The sequence below is a fragment of the Coregonus clupeaformis genome, chromosome 1, assembly GCF_020615455.1.
Source record: "Coregonus clupeaformis isolate EN_2021a chromosome 1, ASM2061545v1, whole genome shotgun sequence".
In the NCBI taxonomy this organism is placed as follows: Eukaryota; Metazoa; Chordata; class Actinopteri; order Salmoniformes; family Salmonidae; genus Coregonus; species Coregonus clupeaformis.
Window position 1 is genome coordinate 10,699,729 of NC_059192.1, and position 24,768 is coordinate 10,724,496.

General features: G+C 41.7%; 1 long non-coding RNA gene across 1 annotated transcript; it reads left to right on the top strand.

The window, feature by feature from the left end:
- Positions 1 to 342: 342 nt before the first annotated feature.
- Positions 343 to 21,847, top strand: LOC121568289. The gene is made up of 3 exons (XR_006001226.1): positions 343 to 595; positions 820 to 893; positions 21,174 to 21,847. It is a non-coding gene; the product is annotated as an uncharacterized LOC121568289 (long non-coding RNA).
- The last annotated feature ends 2,921 nt before the right edge of the window (positions 21,848 to 24,768 follow it).

The following is a 24,768-nucleotide window of genomic DNA, read 5'->3' on the forward strand; positions in this document are numbered from 1 at the left end:
TTCTCCGGATGTCGTGACATCTGTCACTTATGCTGAAGCTTGTGATATGAATAAACCTTATGATCCAAGTTCAGTATGAGCGGACTCCTTTGTTCATCAGCAATAATTGCCACAATTCACCCGATACGACAGGCCCTATAATAATGTTTCCGCAAGCAGAGCCAAGTTCCTCTAAGACACCATCTGCAACCATTAGCAAAGTCATACATTCCTCAGATACCACAGTTGTAAAAGTGGAAAACCCTTGTCTCCACCCAGACTTCTCCCACAGTTATTTTCTGGGACACTGCACTATACAACTTTATTTGATGGCAGAACATTCAGAGGCTGTGAACTTTTAAGTACAGTATACTAACCTACTTAGATCAGTGCGTGTGTGTGCACGCCTGCCCTGAAGACACACTTGTGTGTGCACGCTTGCGTCAGGAGTTATTAGTCAAGTCCTCAGAGTTTCCATTTTAGAAGGTTATTTTATTTTCCTCTGCGCTGGTGACATTCAGCTGGACAGTGGGTGTTTTCTTTGGTCGGCCTACTAATGCTGTGGAGAGAGGAAAATGCATGAAGGTGAAAATCATTTTTGTGTAGTGTGGAAAAGGTAAGGCGAGGAGAGCCCTAGGTTGCAATTCATAACCTGTCATACCTATTTTACAACGCCAAAGTATTTTTTAACTCCTTGATTTTCGCAGTTGAGTCTAAACGTCTTTTTTTATGCTTAAGTGTGTGTGCATTACTGTATTTATACTTGAGATATTGTCTTTCAACAGGAAAAGTTTAAAAAAAGCTAATCATGTTTTGTGGGATTTGTTGTTTTTGCTTTAGGACACATGGCAAAATGCTTCTCCTGTTTCTGTGTCTTGGTTTGGCCACTTCTAATGTCCAGTCAGCAAAAAACGGTAAATTCAAACTGCCCATTTTATACATTGTTATGGTTGTTATAAGTGAGAAAGTTACAGAGGGTCAAAGATCATAGCCCCAAGACATGCTAACCTGGTATTGGTGAGGGGTTAGCATGTCTTGGGGGTAGGATCTTTGACCCTCTCATCATTATTCACGGTTAATTCAGGATTATCAATAATCGTGGTAGAATCCACGTTAATGTAGAAGTGTTTAGAAACATATGCTATTCTTATTTACAATAAAAGTGACTCCAAAATGACACAATCAATTATTTACCATTCATTTCTATTGAGCAGAAAATAACTGAAACACAACCAAAACGAATTACAAATGCATCGAACAAGTTTGTAGAGTCACATGCTTGATGTAGTCATTGCTTTGCTAGGAATGTGGGACCAAATACTAAACTTTTCAATACTTTATTTATAAGAATCTTCAGGGGTGTCAATAATTCTGACCCCTACCTTTTTGAGAAAAAAATATATGACTTGTTAAACAAAATATATTTATCTGAGCAATTGTATTAGTATAAAATAATACAACTTCCCCGTTTTTTTAGCATACAATATAGCTCAGGATTTGAATTATTTATTTTATACACTCTTAGAACTAGTGGTGACTCGAGGAACCCTGAACATCCTCCAGCGTGGCTTTCAGATATATATAGTTTTTCCTACCGTTAGATTAAATGTCATTGTATTGTCATGCTAAGGTTGAACACTGACAGTTTTCTAACTTCAATGATGCTGACAGAGGTGTATAAATTCCAGTGGTGGAAAAAGTACCCAATTGTCATACAAGTAAAGATGCCTTAATAGAAAATGACTGAAGTAAAAGTGAATGTCACCCAGTAAAATACTACTTGATTAAAAGTCTAAAAGTATTTGGTATTAAATATACTTAAGTATCAAAAGTACATTTAATTGCTAAAATATACTTAAGTATCAAAAGTAAAAGTATGAATCATTTCACATTCCTTATATTAAGCAAACCAGATGGCTAGCCAGGGGCACACACGTTACAGCCTTATTCTAAAATTGATTAAATAAATAATACAAATCCTCATCAATACCCCATAATGACAAAGCAAAAGCAGGTTTTTATAGACATATTTGCAAATGTATAAAAAATCAAAAACAGAAATACCTTATTTACGTAAGTATTCAAACCCTTTGCTATGAGACTTGAAATTGAGCTCAGGTGCATCCTGTTTCCATTGATCATCCTTGAGATGTTTCTACAACTTGTTGTACACCAAGTTGTGGAGTCCACCAAGCCCCCGGCTTAGAAGGGCTTAGGCTCTTATTTAATACACAAAAATGAAAGACGGTAATTCTACCCCAATGCATGTGCTTAATACAACTGTTTCTTTAACTCTACAAACGCTTCCTCACACTCTTGACTCCAGTTTATTATCTCGTGAGACCCTTCCTCCCTTTTGTCAATTCTGTAAAGCTCTTCAGAATCAGACGGAATAAAGTGTCTCCCGAAATTGAAAACCCCCAGGTTTTTTTTTCTTTTTCTGAGCATCCAAGGAGTGTTTTGTTTTGCCAACTTTAACTTGTTACCTTTTAGAATCTATTCCCCTGGCATTTCGCAAAGACTATCCAAACCTGAAACTGGTTCTATTGCAGCCACCATAAACAGTGAGTCCGGTATTGCTGCTGACCCAAACAGAATGGGTAGTAATTGCAGAACTCTTGATTCTGTCCCTGTTAAACCACTGAACGTAGTGATTTTTCGCCGTAAATGTAGCCAATTTAAGCGTTCTTACAGAGGCCAAATAACCCTATGCGTTACCCCCAACCCCGGGGCATGAGAGTCTGTTGCTGCTCAACTTAATGTGAGCATTCACTGCGGAGAGGACCGGTGCAGTAGTCCCCTTCTCTACAAGACACTCGACCCTCCAATGACCGCGCTCCGCATCTGAAACTCTGCTGCATAGATTGGCGCTTTAGGACGCTGTCGTCAACTTTTCCCCCTTGCTTCTTTTTCCTAAAGCCTCACAAGACTTGTCTGAAGATAGCCCAGTACCCCTGCTCTAATATCCAATAACACTCAATATTATTTCATTTTGGGGGTAATTTGCAGTGTACAAACTTAACATGATGAACCGGAATGACATTTACACTAATGGGTGGCCATGAAGAACTAGCTGAAAGCCACATCTCCAATAAGCCATGCCCCCAATCTTATAGGCTGTCACCTCTACAATATATTAATAAAAAGGTTCAAAATTGAACCCCTCACATCACAAAAAGGTTCTGGTTTGAACTTTTACACAGGGGTTCCTCTGAGGCCCTTTTCAGAGGGGTTCCTCAAGGACCTGCAAAGGTTTCGCTGATGTGGAAACCAGAAGCTTTACTTCTAAGAATGTACAGTCATTATTGCTCATCTTTATGAAGGGGGTTAATAATTTCATGACCCCACCGTATGATAATGTGCATATGAATGTGAATGTGCACATTTGTCATTGTATGTGTATGAACACGTTTATCATACTGTAACAGTGCTATGATATTATGTTGCATTTTCACTCATTAATATAGTTTGAAATCCAATATTATCCATTGATATCCTTTCATTAATTGATATCCAATATTATCCATTGATATCCTTTCATTAATTGATATCCGATATTATCCATTGATATCCTTTCATTAATTGATATCCAATATTATCCATTGATATCCAATATTATCCATTGATATCCTTTCATTAATTGATATCCAATATTATCCATTGATATCCTTTCATTAATTGATATCCAATATTATCCATTGATATCCTTTCATTAATTGATATCCAATATTATCCATTGATATCCTTTCATTAATTGATATCCAATATTATCCATTGATATCCTTTCATTAATTGATATCCAATATTATCCATTGATATCCTTTCATTAATTGATATCCAATATTATCCATTGATATCCTTTCATTAATTGATATCCGATATTATCCATTGATATCCTTTCATTAATTGATATCCGATATTATCCATTGATATCCTTTCATTAATTGATATCCAATATTATCCATTGATATCCGATGTTATGTTGCTAGTTCATTCATTCATGTCCTTGTTTGTTTTCCAGGGGTTAAAGTAACGTATGAAAATCAATCGGTTGTAGCAGGACAGAACCATAACCCGACGTGTAAAGTGGATTTCAGTGCCATAGGTATCAACCCAAATTGTACAACTAATAACTAATAAGTATGGATGGAAGGATAATTCAAATACTCAAATACAATGTTATAACGTGACGGTAACGAACAACACCTACTCTTATGAGATAGAACATGCTACCAAAGCTGATGAGGGGAAACCACAACTTTTCAATTTTCACAAACTGTGGCGACCCATATGGATTATTTAAAGTTTCCGTTACTTGTGAGTACAATGCTAAACTACAAAGCACTTAATTAACTACTCCTGTGCTATACCGGACAGTGACCAGTATTAAATGGGTTAAATTGGTTCATGTGACCAGGGACATTTCTAGTAATAATTCAAATTAAATGTGATAATACAACATTCCTATACACTAAGTCAGGGGTGTCAAACGTCCGGCCCGCGGGCCGGATCAGGCCCGCAAACGGGTTTAATCCGGCCCGCGAGATGATTTTGTAAAGTATAAAAATGCGCTGCAATTTTTCAATAAAATAAACTGCTGTTCCAATTGCGTCCACTGGATGGCGCAATAGCAATTGTGTTAAGCAAGCAAACTGTTTATACCGGGGCAGAGCAAGTAGGTCAAGTCTGTGTTTACTCACAGCCGAGACATCAGTGACGCTGCAGTGAAAGCTAGCTACCTCATTGCTAATGAAATCGCAGTGGCTTCAAAACCATTTAGTGAGGGTGAATTTGTAAAAACATGCATGATGAAGGCAGCGGAGATTGTGTGCCCTGAAAAGCGTCAGGCTTTTGTAAATATCAGCCTGACAAGAAACACAGTTGCAGACAGGATTTCCGATCTTTCAGTGGATTTGGACAGCCAGTTGAAGCAAAAGTAAAGTCATTTATTGCGTTTTCGGTTGCAATTGATGAAAGCACGGACATTACAGATGTTGCACAACTGGCCATTTTCATCCGCGGAGTTGATGACACATTGGTGCCGTGGAGTTGGTGCCGATGACAGATACAACGACAGCAGCTGATATTTTTACCGCACTCGTCGGCGCGCTGGACAGGGTCGGAGTGGACTGGTCCCGCGCTGTCAGCCTGGCTACAGATGGTGCGCCCTCAATGATCGGGAAAAAAGCAGGCGTTGTGACAAAGTTCAGAGAGAAAGTGCAATCTGCAAATGGAGGACGTGATTTTTTTACTTTTCACTGTATTTTGCACCAGGAGGCTTTGTGTTGCAAGTCATTAAAGATGGATAACGTCATGAAGGTGGTCATCCAAACTGTTAATTTCATCCGATCCAGAAGACTGAATCACTGTCAGTTTGACAGCCTTCTCAGAGAGAAAGACCACATCTATGGCCTGCCATACACTGAGGTAAGATGTTTAAGCCGAGGTGCTGAGGCGTTTCTTTGATTTACGAGAAGAAATTGAACAGTTCATGGAAGAAAAGGGCAAACCAGTGTTAGAATTCCATTCCGCAGAATGGATGCAGGACCTTGCATTTATGGTGGATGTTACAGAGCACATGAATAACTTGAACAAACAGCTGCAAGGGCGCAACAAAGTTGTCACGCAGTATTATGACAGCATACGTTCTTTCAAGTTGAAGCTGTCATTGTGGGAGACGCAACTTGCCGGTGGTGATGCAGCTCACTTCCCCTGTCTGAAAAATGTGTGCGCGACCCAACATGTGGCAGACATGAAGCGGTTCAAAGATAAAATAACGGGACTGTTACGGGAGTTTGAGCAACGCTTTCAGATTTTTGGTGAACTGGAGAAAGACTTCAACGTTTTTTGCTCGCCATTCACCGTGAATCCCTCTGATCTGCCCGTCAGCATCCAACTTGAAATAATAGACTTGCAGTGTGACTCGGATTTGAAGGGCAAATTTGCCGCAGCTGGCTTGGACACATTTAATCAGAATCTCTTGCCAGGTTACCCCAACTTGACAGCCCTCGCTGCAAAACTGTTGTGCATGTTTGGAACCACATATCTTTGTGAGCAAGTTTTCTCTGTAATGAGCATTAATAAAACAAAGCTGCGCTCAAGGCTCACGACAAGCACTTGAATCACATCCTGAAGTTGGCTGCCACTCAGGATGTGACGCCTGATATTGATGCGCTGGTGAAAGCTAAAAGATGCCAGGTATCAGGAGTCAAATAAACTATGCAACCCCACTTAAAGTGCTACATGAGACACCCTGATATAGTTCTGTGATCTGTGATATGCTTCTGTGAATCACTGAGGCATTGTGTGTTTGTGTGTTCTTTGTCCTCAGAACTTTCAAATAACTTGAGGTGTTTTATGATTAATAGTGATGTTGTGCTTGTACTATTTTGGACACACTGTCCTCAGGCTCCAGCTTTATGTTGTATGTTGATCGTATTAAAACAAAGAAAACAATCTGAAGTTGTTGTTTTTAAGTTATATATACCATGATTTTTCCGGTCCGGCCCACTTGGGAATAGATTTTCCTCCATGTGGCCCCTGAGCTAAAATGAGTTTGACACCCCTGGCTTAGACTCTTATTTAATACACAAAAATTAAAGACGGTAATTCTACCCCAATGCATGTGCTTAATACAACTGTTTCTTTAACTCTACAAACGCTTCCTCACACTCTTGACTCCAGTTTATTATCTCGTGAGACCCTTCCTCCCTTTTGTCAATTCTGTAAAGCTCTTCAGAATGAGACGGAATAAAGTGTCTCCCGAATTTGAAAACCCCCAGGTTTTTTTTCTTTTTCTAAGCTTGCAAGGAGTGTTTTGTTTTGCCAACTTTAACTTGTTACCTTTTAGAATCTATTCCCCTGGCATTTCGCAAAGACTATCCAAACCTGAAATTGGTCCTATTGCAGCCACCATAAACAGTGAGTCCGGTATTGCTGCTGACCCAAACAGAATGGGTAGTAATTGCAGAACTCTTGATTCTGTCCCTGTTAAACCACTGAACGTAGTGATTTTTCGCCGTAAATGTAGCCAATTTAAGCGTTCTTACAGAGGCCAAATACCCCTATGCGTTACCCCCCAACCCCGGGGCATGAGAGTCTGTTGCTGCTCAACTTAATGTGAGCATTCACCGCGGAGATGGCCGGTGCAGTAGTCCCCTTCTCTACAAGACACTCGACCCTCCAATGACCACGCTCCGCATCTGAAACTTTTCCCCCTTGCTTCTTTTTCCTACCCTGGCCTGTGGCACCGCTGTTGGTTATCTGCACCGCCATGGTATTTACCGCTCGCACAGCTGCAAAGTGAGCGGAATGTGATTAGACTCTCAGAGCAGCCTGCACTGTTTTGTTACAGTTAGAATGCTGATCCACTACACCAGCAATAGCACAAGGCCAAGTCTACACTGGAGTTGCTTACCAAGAAGACCGTGAATGTTCCTGAGTGGCTGAGTTACAGTTTTGACTTAAACAGCTAAGGCAAGACCTGAAAATGTTTGTTTACCAATGATCTACAACGAATTTGACAGAGCTTGAAGAATTTTGAAAAGAATAACGGGAACATTTTTCACAATCCAGGTGTGGAAAGCTCTTAGAAACGTACCCAGAAAGACTCACAGCTGTAATCACTGCCAAAGGTGCTTCTACAAAGTATTGACTCAGGGGTGTGAATACTTATGTAACTTAGATATTTCTGTATAAAATGTTCAATACCTTTGCTAAAATTTCTAAAAACATGTTTTCACTTTGTCATTATGAGCTATTGTGTGTAGAAAATCTATTTCATACATTTTTAATTCAGACAGTAACACAACATAACGTGGAATAAGTCTAGGGGTTTGAATACCTTCTGACGGCATTGTACATGTTGATTGTTTTGCTCTAGTTTTCCTAAAGCCTCACAAGACTTGTCTGAAGATAGCCCAGTACCCCTGCTCTAATATCCAATAACACTCAATATTATTTCATTTTGGGGGTAATTTGCAGTGTACAAACTTAACATGATGAACCGGAATGACATTTACACTAATGGGTGGCCATAAAGAACTAGCTGAAAGCCACATCTCCAATAAGCCATGCCCCCAATCTTATAGGCTGTCACCTCTATAATATATTAATAAAAAGGTTCAAAATTGAACCCCTCACATCACAAAAAGGTTCTGGTTTGAACTTTTACACAGGGGTTCCTCTGAGGCCCTTTTCAGAGGGGTTCCTCAAGGACCTGCAAAGGTTCCGCTGATGTGGAAACCCAGAAGCTTTACTTCTAAGAATGTACAGTCATTATTGCTCATCTTTATGAAGGGGGTTAATAATTTCATGACCCCACCGTATGATAATGTGCATATGAATGTGAATGTGCACATTTGTCATTGTATGTGTATGAACACGTTTATCATACTGTAACAGTGCTATGATATTATGTTGCATTTTCACTCATTAATATAGTTTGAAATCCAATATTATCAATTGATATCCTTTCATTAATTGATATCCAATATTATCCATTGATATCCTTTCATTAATTGATATCCGATATTATCATTGATATCCTTTCATTAATTGATATCCAATATTATCCATTGATATCCTTTCATTAATTGATATCCAATATTATCCATTGATATCCTTTCATTAATTGATATCCGATATTATCCATTGATATCCTTTCATTAATTGATATCCAATATTATCCATTGATATCCAATATTATCCATTGATATCCTTTCATTAATTGATATCCAATATTATCCATTGATATCCTTTCATTAATTGATATCCAATATTATCCATTGATATCCTTTCATTAATTGATATCCAATATTATCCATTGATATCCTTTCATTAATTGATATCCAATATTATCCATTGATATCCAATATTATGTTGCTAGTTCATTCATTCATGTCCTTGTTTGTTTTCCAGGGGTTAAAGTAACGTATGAAAATCAATCGGTTGTAGCAGGACAGAACCATAACCCGACGTGTAAAGTGGATTTCAGTGCCATAGGTATCAACCCAAATTGTACAACTAATAAGTATGGATGGAAGGATAATTCAAATACTCAAATACAATGTTATAACGTGACGGTAACGAACAACACCTACTCTTATGAGATAGAACATGCTACCAAAGCTGATGAGGGGAAAACCACAACTTTTCAATTTTCACAAACTGTGGCGACCCATATGGATTATTTAAAGTTTCCGTTACTTGTGAGTACAATGCTAAACTACAAAGCACTTAATTAACTACTCCTGTGCTATACCGGACAGTGACCAGTATTAAATGGGTTAAATTGGTTCATGTGACCAGGGACATTTCTAGTAATAATTCAAATTAAATGTGATAATACAACATTCCTATACACTAAGTCAGGGGTGTCAAACGTCCGGCCCGCGGGCCGGATCAGGCCCGCAAACGGGTTTAATCCGGCCCGTGAGATGATTTTGTAAAGTATAAAAATGCGCTGCAATTTTTCAATAAAATAAACTGCAGTACCAATTGCGTCCACTGGATGGCGCAATAGCAATTGTGTTAAGCAAGCAAACTGTTTATACCGGGGCAGAGCAAGTAGGTCAAGTCTGTGTTTACTCACAGCCGAGACATCAGTGACGCTGCAGTGAAAGCTAGCTACCTCATTGCTAATGAAATCGCAGTGGCTTCAAAACCATTTAGTGAGGGTGAATTTGTAAAAACATGCATGATGAAGGCAGCGGAGATTGTGTGCCCTGAAAAGCGTCAGGCTTTTGTAAATATCAGCCTGACAAGAAACACAGTTGCAGACAGGATTTCCGATCTTTCAGTGGATTTGGACAGCCAGTTGAAGCAAAAGTAAAGTCATTTATTGCGTTTTCGGTTGCAATTGATGAAAGCACGGACATTACAGATGTTGCACAACTGGCCATTTTCATCCGCGGAGTTGATGACACATTGGTGCCGTGGAGTTGGTGCCGATGACAGATACAACGACAGCAGCTGATATTTTTACCGCACTCGTCGGCGTGCTGGACAGGGTCGGAGTGGACTGGTCCCACGCTGTCAGCCTGGCTACAGATGGTGCGCCCTCAATGATCGGGAAAAAAGCAGGCGTTGTGACAAAGTTCAGAGAGAAAGTGCAATCTGCAAATGGAGGACGTGATTTTTTTACTTTTCACTGTATTTTGCACCAGGAGGCTTTGTGTTGCAAGTCATTAAAGATGGATAACGTCATGAAGGTGGTCATCCAAACTGTTAATTTCATCCGATCCAGAAGACTGAATCACTGTCAGTTTGACAGCCTTCTCAGAGAGAAAGACCACATCTATGGCCTGCCATACACTGAGGTAATATGGTTAAGCCGAGGTGCTGAGGCGTTTCTTTGATTTACGAGAAGAAATTGAACAGTTCATGGAAGAAAAGGGCAAACCAGTGTTAGAATTCCATTCCGCAGAATGGATGCAGGACCTTGCATTTATGGTGGATGTTACAGAGCACATGAATAACTTGAACAAACAGCTGCAAGGGCGCAACAAAGTTGTCACGCAGTATTATGACAGCATACGTTCTTTCAAGTTGAAGCTGTCATTGTGGGAGACGCAACTTGCCGGTGGTGATGCAGCTCACTTCCCCTGTCTGAAAAATGTGTGCGCGACCCAACATGTGGCAGACATGAAGCGGTTCAAAGATAAAATAACGGGACTGTTACGGGAGTTTGAGCAACGCTTTCAGATTTTTGGTGAACTGGAGAAAGACTTCAACGTTTTTTGCTCGCCATTCACCGTGAATCCCTCTGATCTGCCCGTCAGCATCCAACTTGAAATAATAGACTTGCAGTGTGACTCGGATTTGAAGGGCAAATTTGCCGCAGCTGGCTTGGACACATTTAATCAGAATCTCTTGCCAGGTTACCCCAACTTGACAGCCCTCGCTGCAAAACTGTTGTGCATGTTTGGAACCACATATCTTTGTGAGCAAGTTTTCTCTGTAATGAGCATAAATAAAACAAAGCTGCGCTCAAGGCTCACGACAAGCACTTGAATCACATCCTGAAGTTGGCTGCCACTCAGGATGTGACGCCTGATATTGATGCGCTGGTGAAAGCTAAAAGATGCCAGGTATCAGGAGTCAAATAAACTATGCAACCCCACTTAAAGTGCTACATGAGACACCCTGATATAGTTCTGTGATCTGTGATATGCTTCTGTGAATCACTGAGGCATTGTGTGTTTGTGTGTTCTTTGTCCTCAGAACTTTCAAATAACTTGAGGTGTTTTATGATTAATAGTGATGTTGTGCTTGTACTATTTTGGACACACTGTCCTCAGGCTCCAGCTTTATGTTGTATGTTGATCGTATTAAAACAAAGAAAACAATCTGAAGTTGTTGTTTTTAAGTTATATATACCATGATTTTTTCGGTCCGGCCCACTTGGGAATAGATTTTCCTCCATGTGGCCCCTGAGCTAAAATGAGTTTGACACCCCTGGCTTAGACTCTTATTTAATACACAAAAATGAAAGACGGTAATTCTACCCCAATGCATGTGCTTAATACAACTGTTTCTTTAACTCTACAAACGCTTCCTCACACTCTTGACTCCAGTTTATTATCTCGTGAGACCCTTCCTCCCTTTTGTCAATTCTGTAAAGCTCTTCAGAATGAGACGGAATAAAGTGTCTCCCGAATTTGAAAACCCCCAGGTTTTTTTTCTTTTCTAAGCTTGCAAGGAGTGTTTTGTTTTGCCAACTTTAACTTGTTACCTTTTAGAATCTATTCCCCTGGCATTTCGCAAAGACTATCCAAACCTGAAATTGGTCCTATTGCAGCCACCATAAACAGTGAGTCCGGTATTGCTGCTGACCCAAACAGAATGGGTAGTAATTGCAGAACTCTTGATTCTGTCCCTGTTAAACCACTGAACGTAGTGATTTTTCGCCGTAAATGTAGCCAATTTAAGCGTTCTTACAGAGGCCAAATACCCCTATGCGTTACCCCCCAACCCCGGGGCATGAGAGTCTGTTGCTGCTCAACTTAATGTGAGCATTCACCGCGGAGATGGCCGGTGCAGTAGTCCCCTTCTCTACAAGACACTCGACCCTCCAATGACCACGCTCCGCATCTGAAACTTTTCCCCCTTGCTTCTTTTTCCTACCCTGGCCTGTGGCACCGCTGTTGGTTATCTGCACCGCCATGGTATTTACCGCTCGCACAGCTGCAAAGTGAGCGGAATTTGATTAGACTCTCAGAGCAGCCTGCACTGTTTTGTTACAGTTAGAATGCTGATCCACTACACCAGCAATAGCACAAGGCCAAGTCTACACTGGAGTTGCTTACCAAGAAGACCGTGAATGTTCCTGAGTGGCTGAGTTACAGTTTTGACTTAAACAGCTAAGGCAAGACCTGAAAATGGTTGTTTACCAATGATCTACAACGAATTTGACAGAGCTTGAAGAATTTTGAAAAGAATAACGGGAACATTTTTCACAATCCAGGTGTGGAAAGCTCTTAGAAACGTACCCAGAAAGACTCACAGCTGTAATCACTGCCAAAGGTGCTTCTACAAAGTATTGACTCAGGGGTGTGAATACTTATGTAACTTAGATATTTCTGTATAAAATGTTCAATACCTTTGCTAAAATTTCTAAAAACATGTTTTCACTTTGTCATTATGAGCTATTGTGTGTAGAAAATCTATTTCATACATTTTTAATTCAGACAGTAACACAACATAACGTGGAATAAGTCTAGGGGTTTGAATACCTTCTGACGGCATTGTACATGTTGATTGTTTTGCTCTAGTTTTCCTAAAGCCTCACAAGACTTGTCTGAAGATAGCCCAGTACCCCTGCTCTAATATCCAATAACACTCAATATTATTTCATTTTGGGGGTAATTTGCAGTGTACAAACTTAACATGATGAACCGGAATGACATTTACACTAATGGGTGGCCATAAAGAACTAGCTGAAAGCCACATCTCCAATAAGCCATGCCCCCAATCTTATAGGCTGTCACCTCTATAATATATTAATAAAAAGGTTCAAAATTGAACCCCTCACATCACAAAAAGGTTCTGGTTTGAACTTTTACACAGGGGGTTCCTCTGAGGCCCTTTTCAGAGGGGTTCCTCAAGGACCTGCAAAGGTTCCGCTGATGTGGAAACCCAGAAGCTTTACTTCTAAGAATGTACAGTCATTATTGCTCATCTTTATGAAGGGGGTTAATAATTTCATGACCCCACCGTATGATAATGTGCATATGAATGTGAATGTGCACATTTGTCATTGTATGTGTATGAACACGTTTATCATACTGTAACAGTGCTATGATATTATGTTGCATTTTCACTCATTAATATAGTTTGAAATCCAATATTATCAATTGATATCCTTTCATTAATTGATATCCAATATTATCCATTGATATCCTTTCATTAATTGATATCCGATATTATCCATTGATATCCTTTCATTAATTGATATCCAATATTATCCATTGATATCCTTTCATTAATTGATATCCAATATTATCCATTGATATCCTTTCATTAATTGATATCCAATATTATCCATTGATATCCTTTCATTAATTGATATCCAATATTATCCATTGATATCCTTTCATTAATTGATATCCAATATTATCCATTGATATCCTTTCATTAATTGATATCCAATATTATCCATTGATATCCTTTCATTAATTGATATCCGATATTATCCATTGATATCCTTTCATTAATTGATATCCAATATTATCCATTGATATCCAATATTATCCATTGATATCCTTTCATTAATTGATATCCAATATTATCCATTGATATCCTTTCATTAATTTATATCCAATATTATCCATTGATATCCTTTCATTAATTGATATCCAATATTATCCATTGATATCCTTTCATTAATTGATATCCAATATTATCCATTAATATCCGATGTTATGTTGCTAGTTCATTCATTCATGTCCTTGTTTGTTTTCCAGGGGTTAAAGTAACGTATGAAAATCAATCGGTTGTAGCAGGACAGAACCATAACCCGACGTGTAAAGTGGATTTCAGTGCCATAGGTATCAACCCAAATTGTACAACTAATAAGTATGGATGGAAGGATAATTCAAATACTCAAATACAATGTTATAACGTGACGGTAACGAACAACACCTACTCTTATGAGATAGAACATGCTACCAAAGCTGATGAGGGGAAACCACAACTTTTCAATTTTCACAAACTGTGGCGACCCATATGGATTATTTAAAGTTTCCGTTACTTGTGAGTACAATGCTAAACTACAAAGCACTTAATTAACTACTCCTGTGCTATACCGGACAGTGACCAGTATTAAATGGGTTAAATTGGTTCATGTGACCAGGGACATTTCTAGTAATAATTCAAATTAAATGTGATAATACAACATTCCTATACACTAAGTCAGGGGTGTCAAACGTCCGGCCCGCGGGCCGGATCAGGCCCGCAAACGGGTTTAATCCGGCCCGCGAGATGATTTTGTAAAGTATAAAAATGCGCTGCAATTTTTCAATAAAATAAACTGCAGTTCCAATTGCGTCCACTGGATGGCGCAATAGCAATTGTGTTAAGCAAGCAAACTGTTTATACCGGGGCAGAGCAAGTAGGTCAAGTCTGTGTTTACTCACAGCCGAGACATCAGTGACGCTGCAGTGAAAGCTAGCTATCTCATTGCTAATGAAATCGCAGTGGCTTCAAAACCATTTAGTGAGGGTGAATTTGTAAAAACATGCATGATGAAGGCAGCGGAGATTGTGTGCCCTGAAAAGCGTCAGACTTTTGTAAATATCAGCCTGACAAGAAACACAGTTGCAGACAGGATTTCCGATCTTTCAGTGGATTTGGACAGCCAGTTGAAGCAAAAGTAAAGTCATTTATTGCGTTTTCGGTTGCAATTGATGAAAGCACGGACATTACAGATGTTGCACAACTGGCCATTTTCATCCGCGGAGTTGATGACACATTGACCGTCACCGAGGAGTTCGTGGAGTTGGTGCCGATGACAGATACAACGACAGCAGCTGATATTTTTACCGCACTCGTCGGCGCGCTGGACAGGGTCGGAGTGGACTGGTCCCACGCTGTCAGCCTGGCTACAGATGGTGCGCCCTCAATGATCGGGAAAAAAGCAGGCGTTGTGACAAAGTTCAGAGAGAAAGTGCAATCTGCAAATGGAGGACGTGATTTTTTTACTTTTCACTGTATTTTGCACCAGGAGGCTTTGTGTTGCAAGTCATTAAAGATGGATAACGTCATGAAGGTGGTCATCCAAACTGTTAATTTCATCCGATCCAGAAGACTGAATCACTGTCAGTTTGACAGCCTTCTCAGAGAGAAAGACCACATCTATGGCCTGCCATACACTGAGGTAAGATGGTTAAGCCGAGGTGCTGAGGCGTTTCTTTGATTTACGAGAAGAAATTGAACAGTTCATGGAAGAAAAGGGCAAACCAGTGTTAGAATTCCATTCCGCAGAATGGATGCAGGACCTTGCATTTATGGTGGATGTTACAGAGCACATGAATAACTTGAACAAACAGCTGCAAGGGCGCAACAAAGTTGTCACGCAGTATTATGACAGCATACGTTCTTTCAAGTTGAAGCTGTCATTGTGGGAGACGCAACTTGCCGGTGGTGATGCAGCTCACTTCCCCTGTCTGAAAAATGTGTGCGCGACCCAACATGTGGCAGACATGAAGCGGTTCAAAGATAAAATAACGGGACTGTTACGGGAGTTTGAGCAACGCTTTCAGATTTTTGGTGAACTGGAGAAAGACTTCAACGTTTTTTGCTCGCCATTCACCGTGAATCCCTCTGATCTGCCCGTCAGCATCCAACTTGAAATAATAGACTTGCAGTGTGACTCGGATTTGAAGGGCAAATTTGCCGCAGCTGGCTTGGACACATTTAATCAGAATCTCTTGCCAGGTTACCCCAACTTGACAGCCCTCGCTGCAAAACTGTTGTGCATGTTTGGAACCACATATCTTTGTGAGCAAGTTTTCTCTGTAATGAGCATTAATAAAACAAAGCTGCGCTCAAGGCTCACGACTGTCACACCCTGGCCTTAGTTATCTTTGTTTTCATTAATATTTTAGTTAGGTCAGGGTGTGACATGGTGAAGTATGTGTTTTGGTTTGTCTAGGGGTTTGTAGGTTTATGGGGTAATGTCTTGTCTAGGTGTTTTTATGTTGATGGCTGCCTAGATTGGTTCTCAATTGGAGACAGCTGTGGTTTATTGTCTCTAATTGGGAGCCATATTTAAGGCAGCCATGGGCATCATGTGTTTGTGGGTAATTGTCTAAGTTGAACGTTTGTTGCTTGTCTGTGCACTTACATTATTTAGCTTCACGGTCGTTTGTTGTTTTGTAAGTTTTGGATAGTGTTCGGTTTCGTGTTTTTCTCTCTTCCATAATAAAGAGATGTATTTTGCACACGCTGCGCCTTGGTCCACCTCTATGCTTGACGATCGTGACAGAATTACCCACCATCAAAGGACCAAGCGGCGTGTCCAGGAGCCAAGGGTCTGGACATGGGAGGAGATTTTGGAAGGTAAAGGGTCTTGGACTTGGGAGGAAATCCTGGATGGGATGGATCGACGGCCATGGAGTGAAACAGTGGAGAGGCGACTGAGAGAGGAGCAACGGCGTCAGCAGGGCCATCGTCGGAGGGACGAGAGGCAACCCCAAAAAGTTTTTGGGGGGGGGCACATGGCTTTGGCGGCTGGGCAGCAGGAGGCTGCCACAGGGAGACGTGGAGAGAAGGCTACCGGTTTACGGGAGCCATTGGCCAGTAGAGGGAGGGGAAGCAGTTGAGGCACGGCGTAAGAGACTGAGGTGTGTTACCAGTCCGGTCCGGCCCGTTCCTGATCCCCGGTTAAGGCCAGTGGTGTGTGTTCCCAGTACGGACCGGCCTGTTCCTACTCCACGCATCAAGCCCACGGTGTGCGTCGCCAGTCCAGCCCGGCCGGTTCCTGCTCCACGTACTAAGCCTACGGTGTACGTGGCCAGCCCAGCCCGACCTGTTCCTGCTCCACGTACCAGACCCACGGTGTGCGTCGCCAGTCCAGCCCGGCCGGTTCCTGCTCCACGTACTAAGCCTACGGTGTACGTCGCCAGCCCGACCCGGCCTGTTCCTGCCACTCGCACCAAACCTACGGTGCGCGTCGCCAGCCCGGTCCGGCCTGTTCCTGCCACCCGCACCAAGTCTACGGTGCGCGTCGCCAGCCCGACCCGGCCTGTTCCTGCCACTCGCACCAAACCTACGGTGCGGCGTCGCCAGCCCGGTCCGGCCTGTTGCTGCTCCCCGCACTAGCCCTGAGATGCGTGTCCTCAGCCCGGGACCACCAGTTCCGGCACCACGCACTAGGCCTTATGTGCGTCCCCAGGGTCCAGCGTGCCCTGTTCCTTCTCCCCGCACTAGACCTGAGATGCGTGTCCTCAGCCCGGTACCTCCAGTTCCGGCACCACGCACCAGGCCTATAGGGCGTCTCGGCCGGCCAGAGTCTGCCGTCTGCCTAACGGCGCCTGAACTGCCCGTCTGCCCAACGCCGTCTGAACTGTCCGTCTGCCAAGCGCTGCATGAACTGCCCGTCTGTACTGAGCCTGCTAAGCCGCCCGTCTGCCATGAGCCTTCAGAGCCGTCCGCCAGACCGGAGCCGCTAAAGCCTTCCGCCAGACAGGAGCCGCTAGAGCCTTCCGCCAGACAGGATCAGCCAGAGCCTTCCGCCAGACAGGATCAGCCAGAGCCTTCCGCCAGACAGGATCAGCCAGAGCCTTCCGCCAGACAGGATCAGCCAGAGCCTTCCGCCAGACAGGATCAGCCAGAGCCTTCCGCCAGCCATGAGCAGCCAGATCCGTCAGCCAGCCATGAGCAGCCAGATCCGTCAGCCAGCCATGAGCAGCCAGATCCTTCAGCCAGCCATGAGCAGCCAGATCCGTCAGCCAGCCATGAGCAGCCAGATCCGTCAGCCAGCCATGAGCAGCCAGATCCGTCAGCCAGCCATGAGCCGTCCAGCCAGGATCCGCCAGCCAGCCAGGATCCGCCAGAGCCAGCCAGCCAGGATCCGCCATGCAGTCCGGTGCTGCCCCTTAGTCCGGTGTTGCCCCTTAGCCCGGTGCTGCCCCTTATCCTGGTGCTGCCCCTTATCCTGGTGCTGCTCCTTATCCTGGTGCTGCCCCTTATCCTGGTGCTGCCCCTTAGTCCGGTGCTGCCCCTTAGTCCGGTGCTGCCTCTTAGTCCGGTGCTGCCCCTTAATCCAGTGGGGTTAAGTTGGAGGGTGGTCATTTGGAGGAGGCTACGAGCGGGTAGTGACTATGGTGGGGTGGGGACCACGACCAGTGCCAGAGCCGCCACCGTGGACAGACGCCCACCCAGACCCTCCCCTAGACTTTATGCTGGTGCACCCGGAGTTCGCACCTTAAGGGGGGGGTTATGTCACACCCTGGCCTTAGTTATCTTTGTTTTCATTAATATTTTAGTTAGGTCAGGGTGTGACATGGTGAAGTATGTGTTTTGGTTTGTCTAGGGGTTTGTAGGTTTATGGCGTAATGTCTTGTCTAGGTGTTTGTATGTTGATGGCTGCCTAGATTGGTTCTCAATTGGAGACAGCTGTGGTTTATTGTCTCTAATTGGGAGCCATATTTAAGGCAGCCATGGGCATCATGTGTTTGTGGGTAATTGTCTAAGTTGAACGTTTGTTGCTTGTCTGTGCACTTACGTTATTTAGCTTCACGGTCGTTTGTTGTTTTGTAAGTTTTGGATAGTGTTCGGTTTCGTGTTTTTCTCTCTTCCATAATAAAGAGATGTATTTTGCACATGCTGCGCCTTGGTCCACCTCTATGCTTGACGATCGTGACAACGACAAGCACTTGAATCACATCCTGAAGTTGGCTGCCACTCAGGATGTGACGCCTGATATTGATGCGCTGGTGAAAGCTAAAAGATGCCAGGTATCAGGAGTCAAATAAACTATGCAACCCCACTTAAAGTGCTACATGAGACACCCTGATATAGTTCTGTGATCTGTGATATGCTTCTGTGAATCACTGAGGCATTGTGTGTTTGTGTGTTCTTTGTCCTCAGAACTTTCAAATAACTTGAGGTGTTTTATGATTAATAGTGATGTTGTGCTTGTACTATTTTGGACACACTGTCCTCAGGCTCCAGCTTTATGTTGTATGTTGATCGTATTAAAACAAAGAAAACAATCTGAAGTTGTTGTTTTTAAGTTATATATACCATGATTTTTCCGGTCCGGCCCACTTGGGAATAGATTTTCCTCCATGTGGCCCCTGAGCTAAAATGAGTTTGACACCCCTGGCTTAGACTCTTATTTAATACACAAAAATGAAAGACGGTAATTCTACCCCAATGCATGTGCTTAATACAACTGTTTCTTTAACTCTACAAACGCTTCCTCACACTCTTGACTCCAGTTTATTATCTCGTGAGACCCTTCCTCCCTTTTGTCAATTCTGTAAAGCTCTTCAGAATGAGACGGAATAAAGTGTCTCCCGAATTTGAAAACCCCCAGGTTTTTTTTTTTTTTTTAATCTTGCAAGGAGGGTTTTGTTTTGCCAACTTTAACTTGTTACCTTTTAGAATCTATTCCCCTGGCATTTCGCAAAGACTATCCAAACCTGAAATTGGTTCTATTGCAGCCACCATAAACAGTGAGTCCGGTATTGCTGCTGACCCAAACAGAATGGGTAGTAATTGCAGAACTCTTGATTCTGTCCCTGTTAAACCACTGAACGTAGTGATTTTTCGCCGTAAATGTAGCCAATTTAAGCGTTCTTACAGAGGCCAAATACCCCTATGCGTTACCCCCAACCCCGGGGCATGAGAGTCTGTTGCTGCTCAACTTAATGTGAGCATTCACCGCGGAGATGGCCGGTGCAGTAGTCCCCTTCTCTACAAGACACTCGACCCTCCAATGACCACGCTCCGCATCTGAAACTTTTCCCTCTTGCTTCTTTTTCCTACCCTGGCCTGTGGCACCGCTGTTGGTTATCTGCACCGCCATGGTATTTACCGCTCGCACAGCTGCAAAGTGAGCGGAATGTGATTAGACTCTCAGAGCAGCCTGCACTGTTTTGTTACAGTTAGAATGCTGATCCACTACACCAGCAATAGCACAAGGCCAAGTCTACACTGGAGTTGCTTACCAAGAAGACCGTGAATGTTCCTGAGTGGCCGAGTTACAGTTTTGACTTAAACAGCTGAGGCAAGACCTGAAAATGGTTGTTTACCAATGATCTACAACGAATTTGACAGAGCTTGAAGAATTTTGAAAAGAATAACGGGAAAAATTTTAGAGACATACCCAGAAAGACTCACAGCTGTAATCACTGCCAAAGGTGCTTCTACAAAGTATTGACTCAGGGGTGTGAATACTTATGTAACTTAGATATTTCTGTATAAAATGTTCAATACCTTTGCTAAAATTTCTAAAAACATGTTTTCACTTTGTCATTATGAGCTATTGTGTGTAGAAAATCTATTTCATACATTTTTAATTCAGACAGTAACACAACATAACGTGGAATAAGTCTAGGGGTTTGAATACCTTCTGACGGCATTGTACATGTTGATTGTTTTGCTCTAGTTTTCCAAAAGCCTCACAAGACTTGTCTGAAGATAGCCCAGTACCCCTGCTCTTATATCCAATAACACTCAAAATTCAAAATTGAACCCCTCACATCACAAAAAGTATGGAATGTATGGAAGGATAATTCAAAAACTATAATACGAAATTGTACAAAACCCTGTAACGTGACGGTAACGAACAACACCTACTCTTATAAGATAGAACATGCTACCAAAGCTGATGAGGGGAAACCACAACTTTTCAATTTTCACAAACTGAAGGATATGGCTTATTGGAAGTTTCTGTTACTTGTGAGTACAATGCTAAAATACAAAGCACTTCATCAACTACTCCTGTGCTATACCGGACAGTGACCAGTGTTAAATGGGTTCAATTGGTTTATGTGACCAGGAAAAGGTCTAGTAATTCAAATGAAATGTGACAATACAACATTCCTATACACTGAGTGGACAAAATATCCATTGATATCCTTTCATTCATTGATATCCAATATTATCCATTGATATCCTTTCATTCATTGATATCCGATATTATGTTGCTTGTTCATTCATTCATTTCCTTGTTTGTTTTCCAGGGGTTAATGTAACGTGTGAAAATCAATCGGTTGTAGCAGGACAGAACCATAACCTGACGTGTAATGTGGATTTCAATGCCGTAGGTAACAAAAGCTCGGGATGTACAGCTGATAAGTATGCATGGAAGAAAAATTCAACTATAATACAACATTGTACAAAACTCTGTAATGTGACAGTAACGAACAACACCTACTCTTATGAGATAAAACATGCTACCAAAGCTGATGAGGGAAACTACAACTTTTCAATTTTCACAAACTGTGGCGATAGATATGGATTATTCAACGTTTCCGTTACATATGTGTACAATCATACACCACAAAGCTCTTTATCAACTACTCCTGTGCAATACCGGACAGTGTTTTTTTGGGGGGTTTTTTTGTCTTTTTTTTTATAATTTTTTTTATTAAGGACAAATCATACGGACAACTCTTAAGGACAAATCATAGGCATAAGCATAAACATTTTGCTACACCAGCGATAACATCTACAAAATATGTGTACGCGACCAATAACATTTGATTTGATCATCAGAAGCCCACGATGAAGATGAGGCAATTGAAAGTACATTTGGATCCCCTGGAGTTGTGCTGGCTGAAAAACACCCTTTTGTTGGAAATGCTCAGTTAGTGGAGTTTCAGTTCCATGGAAAATATGTTTTTTAAAAGTTGAAGTCTGAGCAACATATGTTTTCCATCGAGAGAGAGAGAGAGAGAGAGAGAGAGAGAGAGAGAGAGAAACAGACAGAGAGAGAGAGAGAGAGAAACAGAGGGAGAGAGAGACAGAGAGAGAGGGAGAGAGAGAGACAGAGAGAGAGAGAGAATTGGTTTCCCCTCTGTTCCCTCTCTACGCCTTGTAGTGTCCATTCCCTGACGAATTAAGGCTGTTCTGAGGGCAAAAGGGGGTACAACTCAATATTAGGAAGGAGTTCCTTATGTTTTGTACAGTCAGTGTATACATTCCATATAGGGCTTGATACTGTGCTAAATTCTCTTTATTTTCTCAGCCAGAAGTGAGGAACAAGCGTGTTCAAAACAAGGGTTACTAAACGTTAGGGTTATAGTAAGGGTAAGGTTTAGGGTTAGGGGTAAATAAATGTTAGTTTCCCACGAGGATAGAAGAATACTGTGTGTACACTGGCTTGTTTGTTGTTTTCTAAAATAACTTTTGCACCAACATTTGTGGAATTAGTTTGTGTTTGAAATCACTAATAATCGTCATTCACCGACTTGATTAGTGTAAATACCATTACAGTACAATGCTAATTTATATTAACTAATGCATTGTTATACATTGCCGGTTCACTACCATACAATAACTGAGAATGTGATTTAATCAATAGAAATAATGTTACACAAATATTAAAAAGCCTTAAAGGACAGTATTCATCTTTAAGATCAACACCAAACCTGGAAGATAACAGGTCGATCTGCTGCATTGTCATAACCCTTACTAAGTTTGTTTATAAAGGGTGTTGGTTTTGGTCTATACACGGCCTACAGAAAGTATTCATACCCCTTAACTTATTGAATTCAAAATGGATTAAATCGATGTATTTTCTCACCCATCTACACACAATACCCAATAATGACAAAGTGAATTTATTTGGTATTTTATTAGGATCCCCATTAGCTGTTGCAAAATCAGCAGCTACTCTTCCTGTGGTCCACACAAACCATGAAACATGACATAATATAGAACATTAATAGAGAATAACAGCTCAAGGACAGAACTACATACATTTCTTTTTTTAAAGGCACACGTAGCCTACTTTGCTTTATCTTGGCCAGGTCGCAGTTGTAAATGAGAACCTGTTCTCAACTGGCTTACCTGGTTAAATAAAGGTGAAAAAAAAAAAAAAAAAAAAAACATACCAAAATTACCTGGCTTCCCACCAGGCCTGAGGACAAAGACTTTCCTCTAGGCTCAGATTAAAGATATGCCAGATAGGAGTGGCTATAGAGTCAGCTACAAATCCTCAGTAGCTTTCCATCTAAATTGTCAATGCCAGGAGGTTTGTCATTATTGATCGATAACAATAATCTTTCCACCTCTCCCACACTAACTTTACAAAATTCAAACATGCAATGCTTTTCTTTCATTATTTGTTTTTTTATGAGTGAATACGATGGCTCACTGTTCATTGTTGGCATTTCCTGCCTAAGTTTGCCCACTTTGCCAATTAAGTAATCATTAAAATAATTGGCAACATCAAATGATTTTGTGATGAATGAGCCATCTGATTTAAACTCAGTTTTTCACAATTCATGACATTTAATCCTAGTAAAAATTCCCTGTCTTAGGTCAGTTAGGATCACCACATTATTTTAAGAATGTGAAATGTCAGAATAATAGCAGAGAGAATGATTTATTTAAGCTTTTATTTCTTTCATCACATTCCCAGTGGGTCAGAAGTTTACATACACTCAATTAGTATTTGGTAGCATTGCCTTTAAATTGTTTAACTTGGGTCAAATGTTTTGGGTAGCCTTCCACAAGCTTCCCACAATAAGTTGGGTGAATTTTGGCCCATTCCTCCTGACAGAGCTGGTGTAACAGTCAGGTTTGTAGGCCTCCTTGCTCGCACACGCTTTTTCAGTTCTGCCCACAAATTTTCTATAGAATTGAGGTCAGGGCTTTGTGATGGCCATTCCAATACCTTGACTTTGTTGTCCTTATGCCATTTTGCCACAACTTTGGAAGTATGCTTGGGGTCATTGTCCATTTGGAAGACTCATTTGCGACCACGCTTTAACTTCCTGACTGATGTCTTGAGATGTTGCTTCAATATATCCACATAATTGTCCTTCCTCATGATGCCATCTATTTAGTGAAGTGCACCAGTCCCTCCTGCAGCAAAGCACCACCACAGGATGATGCTGCCACCCTCGTGCTTCACGGGTGGGATGATGTTTTTCGGCTTGCAAGCAACCCCCTTTTTCCTCCAAACATATTGATGGTCATTATGGCCAAACAGTTCTATTTTTGTTTCATCAGACCAGAGGACATTTCTCCAAAAAGTACAATCTTTGTCCCCTTGTGCAGTTGCAAACCGTAGTCTGGCTTTTTTATGGCGGTTTTGGAGCAGTGGCTTCTTCCTCGTTTCACTGTGGATATAGATACTTTTGTACCTGTTTCCTCCAGCATCTTCACAAGGTCCTTTGCTGTTGTTCTGGGATTGATTTGCACTTTTCGCACCAAAGTACGTTCATCTCTAGGAGACAAAACGCGTCTCCTTCCTGAGCGGTATGACGGCTGCGTGGTCCCATGGTGTTTATACTTGCGTACTATTGTTTGTACAGATGAACGTGGTACCTTCAGGCGTTTGGAAATTGCTCCCAAGGATGAACCAGACTTGTGGAGGTCTACCATTTTTTTTCTGAGGTCTTGGCTGATTTATTTTGATTTCCCCATGATGTCAAGCAAAGATGCACTGAGTTTGAAGGTAGGCCTTGAAATACATCCACAGGTACACCTCCAATTGACTCAAATGATGTCAATTAGCCTATCAGAAGCTTCTAACGCCATGACATCATTTTCTGGAATTTTCCAAGCTGTTTAAAGGCACAGTCAACTTAATGTATGTAAACTTCT